The sequence below is a fragment of the Pelodiscus sinensis genome, chromosome 20 (assembly GCF_052426305.1).
Source record: "Pelodiscus sinensis isolate ZL-2025 chromosome 20, ASM5242630v1, whole genome shotgun sequence".
NCBI lineage: Eukaryota > Metazoa > Chordata > Testudines > Trionychidae > Pelodiscus > Pelodiscus sinensis.
The window spans coordinates 17,861,875-17,880,236 of record NC_143071.1 but is presented as its reverse complement, the minus strand read 5'-3'; the positions used below and the strand labels follow the sequence as shown (position 1 = coordinate 17,880,236).

General features: G+C 50.1%; 1 protein-coding gene across 4 annotated transcripts in view; it reads left to right on the top strand.

Moving 5' to 3' along the window:
- The first annotated feature begins 345 nt into the window (after positions 1-345).
- The window catches only part of FADS6 (fatty acid desaturase 6), a 44,491-nt gene continuing 26,474 nt past the window's right edge, over positions 346-18,362 (top strand). Inside the window, exons 1-2 of one of the 4 annotated variants that reach the window (XM_025178135.3) lie at positions 346-510; positions 610-739. The gene's annotated coding sequence lies outside the window, so the exon portion shown is untranslated. Of the gene's footprint in view, positions 511-609; positions 740-5,913; positions 5,932-7,304; positions 7,364-18,362 lie in introns of those variants that run through there. The other 3 variants (XM_025178134.3, XM_089771922.1, XM_025178136.3) reach the window with 3 other exon arrangements.

Sequence of the window (18,362 nt, the reverse complement as noted above, 5' to 3'; positions counted from 1 at the left end):
GACTTTTGCCCGAACGGGAGCAGCATAGTATTTCTGCAAAAAGCACTGATTTCTTACAGTAGGAAGTCAGTGCTTTTGCGGAAATTCAAGCAGCCAGTGTAGACAGCTGGCAAGTTTTTCCAGAAAAGCGGCTGATTTTCCGGAAAAACTGGCCAGTCTAGACACAGCCCAGAAGTGTGGGGCCAGTGGCCATGACCCTGGATGGCAGGGGCCTGGGGCCAGGATTCTGGGTGCAAAACCTGGAGGTGTTGCAGCACCTACCACACTCTCACATCCCATGCTTATGTCCTAAACTGCTTTATGACATCACTGCTGAGATGTTAAACAGCTGCCATCTACCTCCCCATAGTGGGCTGCATTTCAGCAGTGGCCAAAGTAATCCCCATGTATCCTTCTAACAGGAGTTGTAGAGCAATTTGAGATCCTTGGTAGGAAGTTGCTGATAAAGTAGAGAGCATTATTGCTTTATACTAAAGCAGATCTAAAGGCAAGGATCAGGAAGCACAGAGGGTAAGTGATACACAAATCTTTGATTAAACAGCCCCTGCCCATAGGTGTATTCCTTCAGTGCTTAATGGCGTGTTTGGATCACGTCATTACCTTTGCTAGCAGAGTGACTGGCAGCTACAAGGAAATGCACACGGCTATATTCTCCTCACAATGCCACCAAGAAAGCAAGCATGGCAGCTGATGAGACTTACCATTCTCTTCGCAGCAGATACCAAATGATGGGTTAGAGGTAAGCAGTCAGAGCCTTATCCAGCTTCCAGACTGGCACATGGTTTGTACAGACTCATGGTGCTGCTCTTACAGCTACTCATCAGCGCTGGTGCTATGCAGTCCTCTCTCATCAGGTCATTAGGGACAGCAGGCAGCTATTACCTCATTCCACAAATGGGCAAATAGGATTTAATCTCTCCCTTCCTGAGGTGATGGTAATTAACCAGACATTAAATTATTTACTCAAACACGTGTTGGATCACAAATAAAAAAAGTGCCCAGTTGTTTGTAAAGTTCATTTTGACCACAACAGTAATGCTGGGCAAAGCTGTGATGCAGGATGATCATCTCTGATCGGGGAGGGTGGAGCAACTGCACTTGCTGCTGGGAAACTGACTCTGGGACTGGAGCCAGCATGATGATGCAACAGAGTTTGCATGGCCACTTCCCAATTAGTAAATGGCAGGATTGCCTAACAGGAGGCTTTAGAAAAATCAGACGCTCAACCAACATAATCCACCTAAGAGCTTTATTTTCAGCCAGATCTGTCCCTACACCACATTCGCATAATAAGTTCCCCTGCCTTGCGCAAGCGCATTATAGGTAGCATCGTGTCCAAAGAACAGACAGGAAAACGTCTTGAGATAATGGGTAGCCATTGTATTGCTCCCACATTAGGTTAGGCTTAGGGTTAAGTTGCATAGTCAGTCACCTGCTTCCAGAGTTGTCAACTTCACAGTCTCTTGAGGACTCAGCCCACTTCTGGCTTAAGTAGCTTTTACAAAAGTGATTCCTTTTGGCCAGGTTCTTATCTCAGTTATACCAGGGCCAATCTGGAGTAATTTCATTGGTGTTAGCCTGGGTATAACTCAAATCAGAGCTAACCTTGTGTTCTAGGTAACTATGTATCCATTTTACAGTCACACCTGTGCAAGTTTCCAAGGCACGGTCAGGACAAAGTACTGGTATAACTATTTTGTTTAGGGGAGTGATTTTTTTTAAACTACATTAGCTGTATAAATACAATCACTTGTGTGGACACAGTTATATTGGCACATAAGTAAAAAAATCCTGTCTTATGCAGATATAGCATATTTTTTTACCTGTATGAGACTAAGGCATGGTGGTCTATACCTAAAACATAGGTCAACAGCTCAGGGCTGAGAAAAATTTCTTCCGTCCAACTAGCTACTGTCTCTTGAAGGGATGGATACATGAATGACCCCTTTCTATATGGTAAGGGTCTATACTACAGTGGTGTTGCTGTAGTCTTGCAGTGCTGTTGTGCTTTTAGTGTAAACATTCCCTTAGCTCTCCTGGTATAACCATGTCCACAGTAGTATGGTATAACTATACCAGTATGCTTAAAGCAGGGCAACCTTGGTAGATAGACAAGCCCTAGGAATAAAGACTTATCACGGTCGCTATTGCCAGGCTGGGTATGAATCAAAGACGGTATGAGCTCTTATGTGACCCAGACCTATGGCTTTAGTCCAATGGGTGTGTATATGTAACCCGCACACCTTCTGGGTGTGTTGTACGTCTAGTGGCACTGAGACCACGTACAGAGAGAATAATGAGCTCTACAGCCTTAGCTACCAGCCAGCTGGCTTTTAGCTCAAGTCGTAGAGGCACATGCATTAAGCTCCAAACCTCCCAGGTTTGGTTCTGCCTGCAGACCACTGGGTCTGGCAGCCTGGCATGTGCAGGAAGTACAGTTCCCCTATCTGGCCACTGGAGTCGCTGTGATGCCTGCCCTCAGGCCACATGGCCTCTTAGTGGTGGCCCGTCTGTGTGCTCTCTGCTGGTGCCATGGCAACGTGGGGCCTTAAGAGGAGGCAGCATTGCTGGTAGGGTGGGGCAGGGATGGTGGCTGGGAAGGGACAATATACGGGAGACATATGGATGGGGGAGCATTGGAGGGGCTGTCCCAGGCCCTCCAGCCTCTCCCATCTTCCCAGTAGGAGAATAGGGAATGAGCACCAGGAAAGAAACTAAATCCTGGTCTACAGTAGGATGATATTTCAAAATATCCCCCCTAAGATCAAATTTATAAGCGGGGCCACTTATTTCAAAATCTGTACTCCTGCTTTTCTTGATGAATAATGCTATTTTTGAAATACTTATTTCAAAATAGCGGTAGTGTGGATGTGCTAGTGCTGCTATTTCAAAATAATTGGGCTCCAGAGGCCTCTCGCAGCTGCAGCTCTGACCACTCTGGTCACACCTGGCATCTCCACGGCGCCCCTCCTCCTGCAGAGCTTAAAAGTCCTGGGAGCAGGAGAAGGGCTTCTTGCATGTGGCCAGCTTAGAATACCCTGTGTGAGAGCCCACCACCCACGGAAGGCATGAACGACCTCAGTGCTCCCTTGCCCCTCCAAAGGCTACTGGCACTTCTGCTGCTCCCATGGAAGCCACTGCCCAGGGACGCAGAAGAGTGCCAGCCTCACCTGGTGCAGAGATCCTGGACCCCATCGAAGTCTGGGGTATGTTAAATATTGGTTAATTGAAAAGTAACCTCATGAAATGTTATTGGTTAGTCGACCAGTTCATAGTCCCTGGGGATGGGGTCAGCAGCCACTGTATCAGAGGCAGCAGCGTGGGGTGCCAGGTTGGAGCTGGTCGATGGTGTCCAGGGGATGGAGGGGCATGTGAAGTAGCAGGAGCACCAGGACGTAGGTGAGTAGGGCCTGCAGTCCATGGTGAGGTTCGTCCTGCTGGTCCTCATCCTGATGGAGCAACATTTAGGCAGTCTGGCCCGTGAGCATGGCACTGCTTTCCAGCAGCTCTGGCTCCATACTGTGAGTGCTTTGGCATCCACAAGGGCAACCAGAGCATGAGAAGGCATGTGTCCAATGTATCCTTTTGGGTCCCAAGAGAGGGAGGCAATTAAGGGGAGGCTTGTGAGACACAGCTGAAGAGAGGCGCCCCTTGAAAGCATGTGTTGCAGCTTGCCTGACCAAGCAGCCGCAGGAAGTATCCACCCTCCTGGTGCCTTCCCCAGAGACAGGCTCCATTCAGTGTGGACACACTATTTCAGACTAATTCTAACTAATTTTGAGGCTTCCCAGTAGTGGGGACACTCTATTTTGATTTTGTTACATCGGGAGTTATTTAGTCGATTTTAGTAATTTTGAAATAGTTTCCTAGTGTAGACATGGCCTAACTCAGTGGTCCCCAACACTGTGCCCGCGGGCACCATGGCGCCCGCGGGGGCATTGGTGTGCGCCCGCCAAGTGCTCGGGGCTGGCCTGGCCTCGGGCACGTGGCGCATGCATGGAGCCGGAGCCGGCCCTGGGCGCATGGCGCACAATGAGCGCCGGCCCCCGGAGCGACGTGGATTGGCCACCCACGCTCTGGGCGCGCGGCGCTTCGAGGGGGCGCTGGCCCTGGGTGTGCGGTGCTTGGGGGGGCGCCGGCCTCGGGCGGGCAGCGAATTGGCCGCCCGCGCTCTGGACGTGCGGTGCTTGGGGGGGGAATGGTCCCCACCACCGGGCGCACGGTGCTTGGGGGGGCCGCCCCCAGGCGCGCGGCGCATGGGGGGGCCCTGCCCCCAGGCGCGCAAGTGTCCCCGCCCTCTGGTGTTTATTATGGATGGATGGAAAAGCCAGGCTGCAGGATTTGTGGAAGGAACCTGCTTTTGGAAAGACTGCTGGCATCAGGGGATTATATTTGACCCCACTAAACTGCCCTGTATTTTAAGGATTTGTGAGCCTTTACTGTGTTTTTCCTCTCAGAATTGTAGTTTGTTGTTTGAACATATGGCTACAAATTCTGCTTTTAGTTATACCAGCACAATTTCATTGAAGTCACTGGGGTTTCACAGAAGTAATGGGATGTGTGTGTCAGAAGTTGGCCCATACCGTTTAGCTGCTTATGTGCTGACTGTATAAGGCAATAAGTAACATAGGCTGGAGCTGTTGGGTTTAAACATTGTCACTATAGATACAAAAATCTTGCCACATTGTGCTTCACAATGAAATTGATTATAACTAAAAATGAAACTGACGGGGCTTGTTTTACTGTCCAAACTGAATGTAATGCAAGAGGAGTCAAATGTATCCCTTTGTAAAAGGTGAATATAAACCCTTACCTTAAGTGGGACTTATGTGATGTATAGACTTTGTGCTGGCCTTCAGCATAGAACTGAGTTTTATCCAAAGTAAACAAACTGCATACATAGTGAAAAGTAAATTAGATTTAAGAATACTTCTTGTAGTTTTAAGGATAAGAGGTGTAATTAGTGACTTTGTAAGGAAATGTATGGAGTCTTTGAGTTGGATAGGCTCATGATGTAATGTATGTTACAGTAGTGTCCAGAGTTTACAACTGAGACTGGGGCCTCTTTGGGCCAGACCCTGTATACACACAAAAATAAGGCAGTCCCTGCCCTGGAGAGCTATTAATTTAAAAAGACAAAACAGAGAGACAAGGTGGTGAGGTAATATCTTTTAGTGGACCTTCTTCTGTTGGTGGAAAGTACAAGCTTTCAAACTACACAAGCTCTTCCTTAAGCCTGGGGCAGGAAATCAGAGTCAGAGCTAAATCCAAGTTGCTTCAGATGCTTGATTTCCTTCCCTAGTACCAAAAAAGAGCTCTTTGTAGTGTGAAGGCTTGTACTTTACCCCAACAGAAGTTGGTGCAGTCGAAGATATTACTCACCTACCTTGTCTTTCTCATATCCTGGGACCAGCACCACTACAACACTGCCAAAGACAGACAAAGGAAGTATCATTATGTCACTGTCACAGATGGGGAACTGAGGCACAGGGAAATCACATGACTTGCACCTGTCACACAGGAAGTTTGTGACAGAGTTCCTGAGTCCCAATCAAGTGCCTTAGCCACAAAACTGTCTTTGCTCTTTGTTTTCTTGTACATCTTAATCATTCACATTGAAATAACATTCAAGGTCTGCATATATAGTACATGTGTTTAAAACCACACGGACTTCATTGGGAACATAGGAGGCCATTAAAAACCATAAAATAGCTTCAAGAGTAAATCAGTGTGGTGACACAACATTCCATCCCAAATTACTGTTGGTCTTAGAACGACAATAAAAGTCTGGACGAGTGAATTAACAAGACAACTGCTGGTTTCTGATGGAGCCGAATTCATGGATATAGGCAGACAGGAGAACTGGAACATTCCCAAAGCTTGCCAGTCCAGACCCCCTGCACTTTACTCACACAGGCACTGGCAAGGAGAGTGAGTTACAAGCAAAATATAATTGTAAATTGAGAACCATCATCTGAAGGATGTGTTTCTAGTGGGGTCTGCAGGGATCAGTTCTTGGCTCGATGCTACAGGTTGAACCTCTCTAATCTGTCACCCTTGGGACCTGATCAGTGTCAAACCAGAGAACTGCTGGACCATGGGAGGTCAACATTGTCTAGCAGCATTACCCACACTCTGTTTACTGGGCTCTTAGAAGACATTTTGGGATAAATTGGTGCTAAATAACAGCACAGAACACTGAGAGCCAGGAATGGTGGCTGTAAACAAACTGTTTGGGACCCTGGGAAACTTGGACAAACCCATGATAAGTGGACATCTAACTAAAATCATGCTGGACCACAGATGTTGCCGGAACCATAGAGTGATGGCCTAGGGAGGTTTAACCTGTGTTTGATATTTTGATTAATGACCGGGAAGGAAATATAAAATCATCAGTGATAAAGTTTGCCTATGACACAAAAATTGGGGTAGTAATAGATAAGAGAACAGGTCACTGATTCAGAGCAGTCTGGATCAGTTGCTGTGCTAGGTGCACATAAGAAATATGCATTTTAATATGGCAAATATATATACCTCAGAACAAAAATATAGGCCATACATCCACAGGGAAGGACTCTAGCATGAGAAATAGTGACTCTGGCAAAGATTTGAGGGTTGTGGTGGATAATCAGCTGAACATAAGCTCCCAGGGCATAACCGAGACCAGAAGGGCTAATGCAATGTTTGGATGTGTAAGCAAGGGCATCTTATGAAAGAGTAGAGAGATTATTTTACCTCTGTATTTGGCTCTGGTGAAATCTCTGCTGGAATCCCTCTTCCCTCTGTCCTATTGTGGAGTCCACAATTCCAGAAGAATGTTGAAAAATGGAAGAGGTTTCAGAAAAAGCACAAGAATGATTGAAGGATAAGAAAGGATGCCTTATAGTGATAAACTCGAGAAGCTCAATCTATTTAGTTTAACAAATAGATGATTAAGGGGTGATTTGATCACAGTCTGCAAGTACCTACATGTGGGACAGATATTTAATAATGGGCTCTTCAGTCCAGCAGAGTGAGGGCCAATGGCTGGAAGTTGAAGCCAGATTGGAAATAAGGCGTACATTTTTAACATAGAGCATAATTAGCTATTGTGATAAATTACCAAGGGTCATGATGGACTCTCTATCACTGGCAATTTTTAAATGAAGATGGCATGTTTTTTCTAAAAGATCTGCTCTAAGAATTATCCTTTATAATTCCTATAGAGAGATTCTATCGCCTGTGTTACACAGGAGGTCAGACTAGATGATCACAATGGTCCCTTCTAATCTTGGAATCTATGGATTTATTAATGCATTTCTATTGGAGGAGTGGCCAGAAGCTGAAATCAGAGCCAAGGAAAGAATTTATAGAAAAGGGAAAGGTTTGTCTTATGGTTAAGGGCCCTGGACTGTGACTCAGGAAATTTGAGATAATTTGCCAGTTTCTGTCACGGATTTCTTTTGTCAGTTATATGATCAAGGGCTCATATTCCTGTATGTCCAGCAATGTGATATATGCCATCATGTGCCAACAATGTCCCTCTGCGATGTATATTGGACAAACTGGTCTGTCACTTTGCCAAAGAATTAATGCTCACAAATCAGACATCAGTTATCTCCACATAGAAAAACCTGCTAGGCTACATTTTTATCAAACTGGCCATTCCCTTAACACCAGATTACAGAGAGAGACTTCAGAACTCTTTTCTATGCTAAAATTCATCATGTTGCGAATGGGCCTTCATTTAGATGATAATTACCTTACACATTACAAAGGCAGCCTCACCACCTTTTGATATTCGTAGTAACTCCAGATAAGCCACTTAATTGACGCTTACAATAAGCAATTTCTACCTTCCTTGTCACTTCCTCCCCCCTCGCCTCCACCTTCCATGCTATGTATCTGATTCATTACTGTATATTTTGTTTACTTTTTCATTGTATCCCTCTGTTACATGATGGTCATGCCTATTCACTTTCAGAATATGATCTAAAGAAGTGGGTCTGCGCCACGAAAGCTCATCACCTAAAAACCATCTTGTTAGTCTTTAAAGTGCTACAAGGCTATTTTTTCCCAAAGTTTTGTAACAGATTCCTCAATCTAAAGCTACAGTTTAGTCTCAGTCCCTTTTAAAACATACCCATCTTGATTTGAACTTGGAAGCATGTTTTATACATCAATCCTACACTGGATCACCTGACCCAGTTAACTCCTGAGCAGTCCAAATTTAGCAACTCAGTCTTGTGGTTGTTCAGATGAGCAAGACCTTTCCACCTGAGACCAATAGTAACATTTACTGTGACAGTAACTTCCCGCCAGGCGCATATGCAAGGGGGGCAAGCAGGGGCTTGTCAGGAGGACAGAATACTCCTCCAGTCCTGATGTGATGGGGCAGGAGAGTGAGGCCCCTTCCAGGATCAGGGGACAGAGAGAAAGTAAAGCAAGATCGTGCTGGAGTGAAGACGGGGGAGCAGAGGAAAGAGCAAGTTCCTGTGAAAGTGGGGTGAGAACATAAGAACGGCCATACTGGGTCAGACCAAAGGTCCATCTAGCCCAGTATCCTGTCTGCTGACAGTGGCCAACACCAGATGCCCCAGAGGGAGGGAACACAACAGGTAACCATCACATGATTCCTCTCCTGTCATCCATTTTCAGACAAATAGAGGCTAGGGACACCATTCCTACCCATCCTGGCTAATAGCCATTGATGAACTTAATCTCCATAAATCGATGTAGCTCTTTTTTGAACTCTGTAAAAATCCCAGTCTTCACAACATCTTCTGTCAAGGAGTTCCACAGGTTGACTATAAACTGAAGAAAAACTTCCTTTTGTTTGTTTAAAACCTGCTGCCTATTAATTTAATTTGGTGACCCTTGGTTCTAATATAGTGGGAATAAGTAAATAACTTTTCATTATTCACTTTTTCCACACCATTCATGATTTTATAGACCTCTATCATATTCCTTCTTAGTTGCCTCTTTTCTAAGATGAAAAGTCCAACTCTTTTTAATCTCTTTTCATATGGGACCCATTCCAAACCCCTAATAGTTTTTGTTGCCCTGTTCTGAACCTTTTCCAATGCCAATATATCTTTTTGAGATGAGGTGACTGTCGCGAGAATCACAGGTCCGATGATAAATACCCAAGGGGGGAAGGACAGAACCAGGTGGACAGTTTTATCAAGTAAAAAATATTTATTTATAACAATGGTGAATTTATAGTATTTATTCTAAGATTTGTAATAGACTGTGTTAATAATGAATTTACAGTATTTATTATATTTATTCTACGATTTCTAGTTAAACGTGTCAGAGATGGGAATGGCAAGGGGAATAGTCTCTAATCTTAAAATATCCAGCTACACTAATTAAATAACAGTGATAACTACAAACTCTATGTACTACCCAAAAACAACTACAACACTAAGCTTATACAACAAGAAAAAATCAAATCATACATACCAAATTACACAGCACATGGAACATTTCAAAGATATCGGTTCGGTTGCGAAGGCGTTGGTTATGCCCGAGAGTCAGGGGAGGTGGCTGGTCAGTTGATCAGGCCGGCAGCACTTTGAAGTATGCGAGAAGGTACACGCACGGTGGTACGTGTGTTGCAAAGACCTCCTAGAGTGAACTGTGCCACGGGTATTTATCCCCAAATCTGCACATTGCTTTCCTGCACTTGCATATTACCATATATGGCCCAATGGTCACCAAGTGGGGGGGTTGGTGTCCCAGGGGTTGGGCCGAAACTGTGCAGGTTTCATGAGACCAGGTAAGCCCCGCAGTTCTCACGCCAAGGTGACGGGTGGGAGAGTCAGGCTATTTTCCCCTTTTCACACCTTCCCCTTTTTTAAAGGCATTGGTATGCAGGAAGGGTGCCGCTGGTTTCTCTCAAGGAGTCAAGAGCGGCCTGGCCAAACTTTTTTACTGGGGGGCAGTTTCTTTTCTCTAACAGTGACCACATCTGTACACAGTATTCTAAGATGTGAGAGTACCATGGTTTTATATAGAGGCAATAAGACTTATTTACTATTCCTTTTTTAACTATTCCTAACATTCTATTTGCTTTTTTGACTGCTGCTGCACACTGTGTTTTCAGAGAACTATCCATAATGACTCCAAGATCTCTCTCTTGAGTAGTTGTAGTCAAATTATATTGTATGTACAGTTGGGATTATTTCTTTCAATGTGCATTACTTTACGTTTATCAACATTAATTTTCATTTGCCATTTTGTTGCCAGTCACTTAGTTTGGTGAGTTCTTTTTGAATCTCTTCACAGTCTGCTTTGGTCTTAACTATCTTGAGCAGTTGGTATCATCGCAAACTTTGTCACCTCAGGCTTTGTCTACACTGCAGGGTTTTTGCGCAAGAAGCCTTTTGCAGAAGAGTTCTTCCGCAGAAACGTATTGCACAAAAGCGCGTCCAGACCTCAAAGCACATCGCAAAAATGATGTGCTCTTGTGCAAGAGAGTGTCCACACTCATGGACACTCTTGCTCAAGGAAGCTCTGATAGCCATACACAGAATGGCCATCAGAGCACCTGTGCTTTTTTGGTGAGTTCTTTTTGAATCTCTGCACAGTCTGCTTTGGTCTTAACTATCTTGAGCAGTTTGGCATCATCGGCACACCCTGCGGAGTGTCCACACTTGCTTTTTTGTGCAAGAACTCTTGCATAAAAAGGAGTTATTCCTTGTGGGGAGAGGAATAATTGTACCTCCAAAAGCCTTCTCTTCTGCCGATTTACTTCCACAAAAGTGCACTTGAGGTGTGGACACTCTACCGGTTTTTGTCCAAAAACCTTGTAGTGTAGACGTACCCTCACTGTTTAACCCTTTCTCTAGATCTTTTATAAATAAATTGACTAGGATTGGTCCCAGGACAGACCCTTGGGGGACCCACTGGTTACCTCTCTACACTCTGAAAACTTACAATTTATTCCTACCCTTTGTTTCCTGTCTTTTAACCAGTTATAAATCTATTAAAGGATCTTCCCTCTTATCCCATGACAACTCACTTTACTTAAGAGCCTTTGGTGAGGGACTTTGTCAAAGGCTTTCTGGAAATCTAAGTACACTGTATCCACTGGATCCCCCTTGTCCACATGTTTATTGACCCCCCTCAAAGAACTCTAGTAGATCAGTGCATGATGGCACAAAAGGCGCTCTCCCTGAGTGGTCAATGTTAGATTTGTGTACATGCACCTGCTCCCCTCTCTATTGCTGCTCTACCTCTGGCTATCTTAAAACATTACTCCCCAAATCCCTGCATCCCAAGTCGGTGCCTCAAAGTTCTTTTTGTTATTATATTCCTTTTCTGGTGCTACATTTGAGAACTTAGTGTGGCTGAAGACATAGTCAGCTTCCTCACATGCTCTCTCTAGCTGTCCACACTCCTTGCTGGGAAAGTAGACCAGCATTGGAATTTCTTAATATCATTCTCTTTGATGACGATCCAAACCCCAGATAGTGGGGGAGAGTGGTAAGGGGGGGGAATATGATCTGCTTTGTATATATTTTTTGTGGGTGGCTTTTCTGGGGCTTTGTGTAAGATGTCTTTGTAGATGGAATCTGCAAATGTAAGCCAGTGGGCATCGCTGTGCCGTGTGGTTCCTTTCCTTGCTGAATGTAGTACATTCAAAAATAATAATAATGGTGGAATTTAACTCAGTGTAGAGAACCTAGACAAGACCCACACACCACTTAAGTTCTTAATAGAACATAAGGAGTTTAGAAGGTCATGTGTAGCTTTTCTGTACTCGGCTGAAATTGACCCTGTGTCCTTGTATAAGATATGTCTCCTCCACATGCCGCAGTTAGTAATTTGCTTCACAGGATGTTGCTAATGAGTCCATGTTCAAAATGATCTCTCAGCTGTTCAACTGTATCTCCAGAGTATTTTAAAATTGCTATAAGCTGTTCTGGTGTAGTCTGTGGCATTTTGGAAATGGTCTTTCGGCCAAGGCATGTTTGTTATGGGAATAAAAATCTAATAAAATAATGAGTTTGTTACATTCAGTATTGCCTAATATGAGTTGTCATGAGGTCCTTTAGGAGAGGATATGTCTTTGAGCCAACTTCTGATATGAACCCCTTCCCCACCCTGGTTCTAAATTATTTGCTTAGTGTGACGGGGCACTCGCGCCCCGCACTGAGAGCGCGCCGGGAGGCCCCGGGCGGCGCGACGGGGCACTCGCGCCCCGCACTGAGAACGCGCCGGGAGGCGCCGGGCGGCCATACCGGGGGGCGGGGAACGCAGCCCAGCCCGCCGCGACGGGCTGCAGTAATACGCCGGCTGGCAGGGCCCGAGAGGGAGGGGCCGGCGAGGCGCAGGGGGATGACGTCACGGGGGAAGGGTGGCTGGGAGGCGTCGCAGGGGAAGTGACGTGGAGGGGGAATGGAGCCGGCGGGGGATTTAAACCCGGGACCGGCACGGTGGAGGGGAGCGCGGCGGATCGAGCTGGAGGAGGGGAGAAAGAAGGAGAGGTGAGGCCAGCGGGGTCAAGGGAGACGGGCCGGGAGGCCTGGTGGAGTAGGAAGCGGCCCAGGGCGGGGTCGTGGAGCCCGTGAGCGGGTGTGTTTTGGGGCGTTCCCCCATCCGCGAGGGAGGGACCACGGGTCCCTGCCTTTAGGGCCCTGGGCCGGGGTTCGGAGAGGGGGTGGGCCCGAACCCCCCTACTCCGCCAGCAGGCCGACCCGGCTCGGGTGTCACGCGACTTTGCGTAATAAAAGGGCCACCGGCCTTAGTGGTGACCGCTCAGGCTGATCTCTCTGTAACACAATTAACTCATAGTGGACGCTGAGGGACGAACCAGTTTACACGTGGTGGAGAATGTGGGCACAGGTCCCTGGGCCCCGGGAGTAAGAAGGGGCCCCAGGAATTAGAGTAACTCACAAAAAAAAAAAAAAAAAAAAAAAAATGGTGGTGGGGGGGGCATAAAACAAGGGAGGTAGGGTGATTGATCCGTTTGGGTGTTTGTTTGAAAAGAACTAGGTGTCGACCACCTGCATCTTACGGTTGACCCCCCTCCCGAGCGCATAATGGAGGTCAACAAGATCATAGAATGGCTGGTAGACAACCAGAAGCAGCAACAGCAGCATCAGAACCAGGTGTTGCGGGACATGATGACCCAATTCCAGGACCAGCAGCGGCAAATGCTGAAAGAAATCAGAGAAGGGGCGACTGCCCGAGGAACCGCGCCTGGAGCAGAGCCGGGCTCCCCAGGAGATGGAGAAGGTGGCGCCATCCCGGGCGCCCAGCTGCCGCTGCGATTGACGAAGCTGGGACCTGAAGATGATCCAGAAGCGTTTTTGGTCACCTTTGAGCGGGTGGCTACCGCCGCGAAGTGGCCACAGGAGCACTGGGCCACCTTGCTAGCCCCCTTCCTAACGGGTCCGGCCCAATTGGCCTATAGAAGTATGGCAGACAAGGATGCTTTGTGTTATTATAAAGTTAAAGAAGCCGTGTTGGACCAGCTGGGCATATCACCGGAGACGTACCGCCAGCGATTCCGAGATACCCGATATGACCCGAAAGAGCGCCCACGGGCGCTGGGGCAGCGGGTCAGGGAAGCAGGCATGCGATGGCTGGAACCTGCCAAAAAGACCGGGCTGCAGGTAGCGGAGCAGGTGGTGTTAGAACAGTACCTCCGGATCCTGCCTGCCGAGGGGCAGAAGTGGGTTCGCCGCCACTGGCCAGAGTCGCTGGAGGAGGCGATCACGCTGATGGAGCGCTTTTCAGCAGCGGAGGAAACGGGGGGTAGACACCCCCCTCCCGCTCCCTCGGGGCCTCGACGGAGCCCGGCCGGTAGCGGAGGAGCGGACACCTCACACCGGGCAGACCCACCGGCCCGCAGACCATCATGGGGCCCGGGGGTAGAGCGAAAACTGGCCCCAGTTTGGAACCCGCCGAGGAGGACCGAGAACCAACCGGGAGCGAGTGGGGACCCCGGGACACCCAGCCCGAGGGCAGACCCTAGCCCGAGGGGAGCCTGCTTCCAGTGTGGCGAGGAGGGGCACTTCAAAAAAGATTGCCCCTTGATGGATTGTACCTTCGGGCAGAGACGGCGGGACGGGGCGGCCGGGACCACTTCGTCAAGAGCCCAGGTAACCAGGTGGATAAGCCTGAATGGGAAGCGGGTAAGGGCGGTGGTGGACTCGGGGTGCGGCCAAACCATGGTGCGGGAGGATCTAGTCCCCGATTCCCAGACCCGGGGGCCCCAGATCTGGATGAGGTGCGTGCACGGGGACGTACATCCGTACCTTACCGCCCACGTGTGGATCGATGATGGGCAGATCCGGGCGCAGTGCCGGGCCGCTATATCCCCCAAACTCCCCTACCCAGCGCTGCTAGGGAGGAACTGGCCCGGGATGGCCACCCTGCTAAAGGAATGGGGGACGGGTCACGAGGGCCCGGGGCCGGGACAAGAGAAACCCGTTCTGGCAGCCCAAGGGGAAGAAGTCCCCACCGCAGGGGAACCCGAGGCCGGGGGGGCCGAACCCCCCGCTACGCCTGGAGGTGGAAGAGGGGGACTTCCTGACACACCAGAGGGAAGACCCGACGCTCCAGACAGCATGGACCCAGGTGCGGGCAGAAGCAGAGGAAGCTCCAGAGGGGGAAGGACGGCAGCAGCTGGGACCACGATTTGAGGTACGGGGAGAGCGACTCTACCGAGTGGCGGTGGGGGCGGACGGACAGGAAAACCCACAATTACTAGTGCCACGCCCATACCGATGGAAGGTACTGGAGCTAGCGCACAATCACCCTTGGGCGGGACACCTGGGCAGCGAGAAGACCCAGCAGCGAATCTTGCAGCGGTTTTATTGGCCCGGGGTATACCAAGAGGTCAAGAACTTCTGCATGTCTTGTCCCCAATGCCAAAGGACCTCTAGCAAGAAAGTGGCCCCCGCCCCGCTGGTTCCCCTACCCATCGTGGGCGTCCCATTCGAACGTATAGCCATGGATTTGGTGGGGCCCTTGGATAAGTCGGGGAGAGGGCATGTCTACATCTTGGTAATCGTGGACTACGCGACCCGCTACCCCGAGGCTATTCCGCTGCGGAAGGCCACCGCTAACGTGATAGCGGAGGAACTGGTTAAGGTGTTTTCAAGGGTAGGCCTGCCGAAGGAGCTACTGACAGACCAAGGCACTAACCTGACGGCGAGGGTAATGACTGAGCTGTGCAAATTCCTACGAATCCGCAAGATCCGCACCTCCGTCTACCACCCCCAAACCGATGGCCTCGTCGAGAGGTTCAATAGGACATTGAAAGGTATGCTTAGGAAATTCGTACAGGAGGAACCCCGGGGGTGGGATAAGCTACTCCCTGCTCTGATGTTCGCCATCCGGGAGGTGCCACAGGCTTCGGTGGGTTACTCGCCGTTCGAACTGCTTTATGGGCGGAAGCCCCGGGGGGTCCTCGACTTAGTGAGGGAAGGGTGGGAAGCTCAGGTTACCCCGGCCCTGGGGGTAGTCCACTACGTAACACAGCTCCAGCAGAGACTAGGCTCCCTGGCCGAATGGGCACGGGAGAACTTGCAGAGAGCCCAGGAAGGGCAGTGCCAGCAATATAATCAAAGAGCCCAGGTCTGAGAGTTCGCGCCAGGCGACCAGGTGTTGCTCCTCTTACCAGACAGAGAGTCCAAGTTGTTGGCACGCTGGCAGGGGCCCTTCAGGGTGTTAAGGAAGGTCGGGGAGGTGGATTATGAGATACAGCTGGATGGTCCGCGAAGGGCCACCCAGATCTACCATATTAACCTATTGAAGCGGTGGGTGCCCCGGGAAGCCTTCCTGGTAGAAACTCAGATGAAAGATGTGGAATTCGGACCATGGGGAGACCCGGAGGTGACGGTCAAGGAAGCCACGCTGGGGACCGAACTCACGGGACAACAACAACAGGAGCTCCGGGACCTACTAGAGAGGCACCGGGAGGTGCTGACGAGCAGACCGGGACGGACGCATCTGGCCCAGCATGAGATCGTCACCGAACCAGGGAAGCGGGTATTGGACCAGGTGAGACCCCTCCCCCGTAAGATGTGGGACGTCGTAAAGAAGGAGCTGGGGGACATGCTGGACTGGGGGGTAATCGAGGAGTCGCACAGTGGCTGGCGGAGCTCGATTGTGCTGGTTCCCAAGGCAGAGGGGGCCCTCCGGTTTTGTATTGACTTCAGGAAGGTGAATGCGATCTCTCAGTTCGACGCATACCCTATGCCACGCATCGATGAGCTGCTAGACCAGCTGGGGAAGGCCCGGTACCTCTCCACGATCGACTTGACAAAAGGCTACTGGCAGATCCCGCTGTCGCCGGCGGCCCGAGAAAAGACGGCCTTCTCAACCCCCTTCGGCCTTTACCAGTTCCGGACCATGCCGTTCGGCCTGCATGGGGCAGCCGCGACGTTCCAACGCCTCATGAACCGGGTCTTGAGAGAACATCAGCCCTACGCGGCCGCGTATATTGATGACATCATAGTATTCAGCGAGACGTGGGAGCAACATCTGGGACACGTGGCCGCAGTTCTGGAGGCCTTGAGGCAAGCCGGCCTCACCGCCAACCCCAAGAAATGCCAGTTCGGGAAGAAGGAGGTGACGTATCTGGGGTACACGGTAGGGCGGGGGACGGTGAGACCCCTGGTGGATAAAATCCAAGCAGTACGGGACTACCCTACCCCCACCACAAAAAGACAAGTAAGACAGTTTCTGGGATTGGCAGGGTACTATCGCCGATTCGTGGCCCACTTTGCATCGTTAGCCACCCCGCTAACGGACTTGACCCGCAAAGGGAAGCCCCAGAGAGTCCAGTGGACGGAGCAGTGTCAGAAGGCCTTTCAGGCTCTAAAAGAGAGACTGACTCAGGCGCCGGTGCTCGCCCAGCCGGACTTTTCAAAACCCTTTATCCTCCAAACGGACGCATCGGAAACTGGGTTAGGGGCGGTATTAACGCAGGAGATGGGGGGGGCCGAGCACCCGGTACTGTATCTAAGCCGGAAACTGTTTGACAGAGAGAAGGGATACGCCACTATTGAGAAAGAGGCACTAGCCATTAAGTGGGCGGTAGATGCTCTACGATACTTTCTTGCAGGGGCCTGCTTTACCCTGGTAACGGACCACGCTCCTCTGAAATGGCTCAATACCATGAAGGATACCAACCCAAGAATACTCCGGTGGTACCTAAGTCTGCAGCCATACAAGTTCGAAATCGTGCATCGACCGGGGAGTGCCCACCAGAACGCGGACTGCCTATCGAGAAGGTCGGAGGGAGCCGCAGGGGGGGGGAGAGTATAAGTAACGAAACGAGGGGGGAGTGGTGTGACGGGGCACTCGCGCCCCGCACTGAGAGCGCGCCGGGAGGCCCCGGGCGGCGCGACGGGGCACTCGCGCCCCGCACTGAGAACGCGCCGGGAGGCGCCGGGCGGCCATACCGGGGGGCGGGGAACGCAGCCCAGCCCGCCGCGACGGGCTGCAGTAATACGCCGGCTGGCAGGGCCCGAGAGGGAGGGGCCGGCGAGGCGCAGGGGGATGACGTCACGGGGGAAGGGTGGCTGGGAGGCGTCGCAGGGGAAGTGACGTGGAGGGGGAATGGAGCCGGCGGGGGATTTAAACCCGGGACCGGCACGGTGGAGGGGAGCGCGGCGGATCGAGCTGGAGGAGGGGAGAAAGAAGGAGAGGTGAGGCCAGCGGGGTCAAGGGAGACGGGCCGGGAGGCCTGGTGGAGTAGGAAGCGGCCCAGGGCGGGGTCGTGGAGCCCGTGAGCGGGTGTGTTTTGGGGCGTTCCCCCATCCGCGAGGGAGGGACCACGGGTCCCTGCCTTTAGGGCCCTGGGCCGGGGTTCGGAGAGGGGGTGGGCCCGAACCCCCCTACTCCGCCAGCAGGCCGACCCGGCTCGGGTGTCACGCGACTTTGCGTAATAAAAGGGCCACCGGCCTTAGTGGTGACCGCTCAGGCTGATCTCTCTGTAACACAATTAACTCATAGTGGACGCTGAGGGACGAACCAGTTTACACTTAGCAAATCCAGATGCTTCCTATGCCCTGGTCTACACTACGGAGTTATTTACCCTTTTATAATAAGTGGAGCATCCACACTACCGAGCCCATTATTTCAAAATAATGGGCTGATTTTTTTGAAATCTGTACTCCTGATTTCCTTGGGGAACAATGCTTATTTTGAAATAGTTATTTTGAAATAGCGGTAGTATGGATGCTGCACTGCTGCTATTTCGAAATAAGTACTCCCCGGAGTCATTCGAAGTAATTACTCCCCAGTGCTTCCTGAGGCTCCAAGTGGAGGTAGCACGTCCACAATAACAGAGCCTTCCTTGGACTAATTTCGAGGCTTCTCCATAGTGGGGACACATTATTTTGATTTTGTTCATTTAG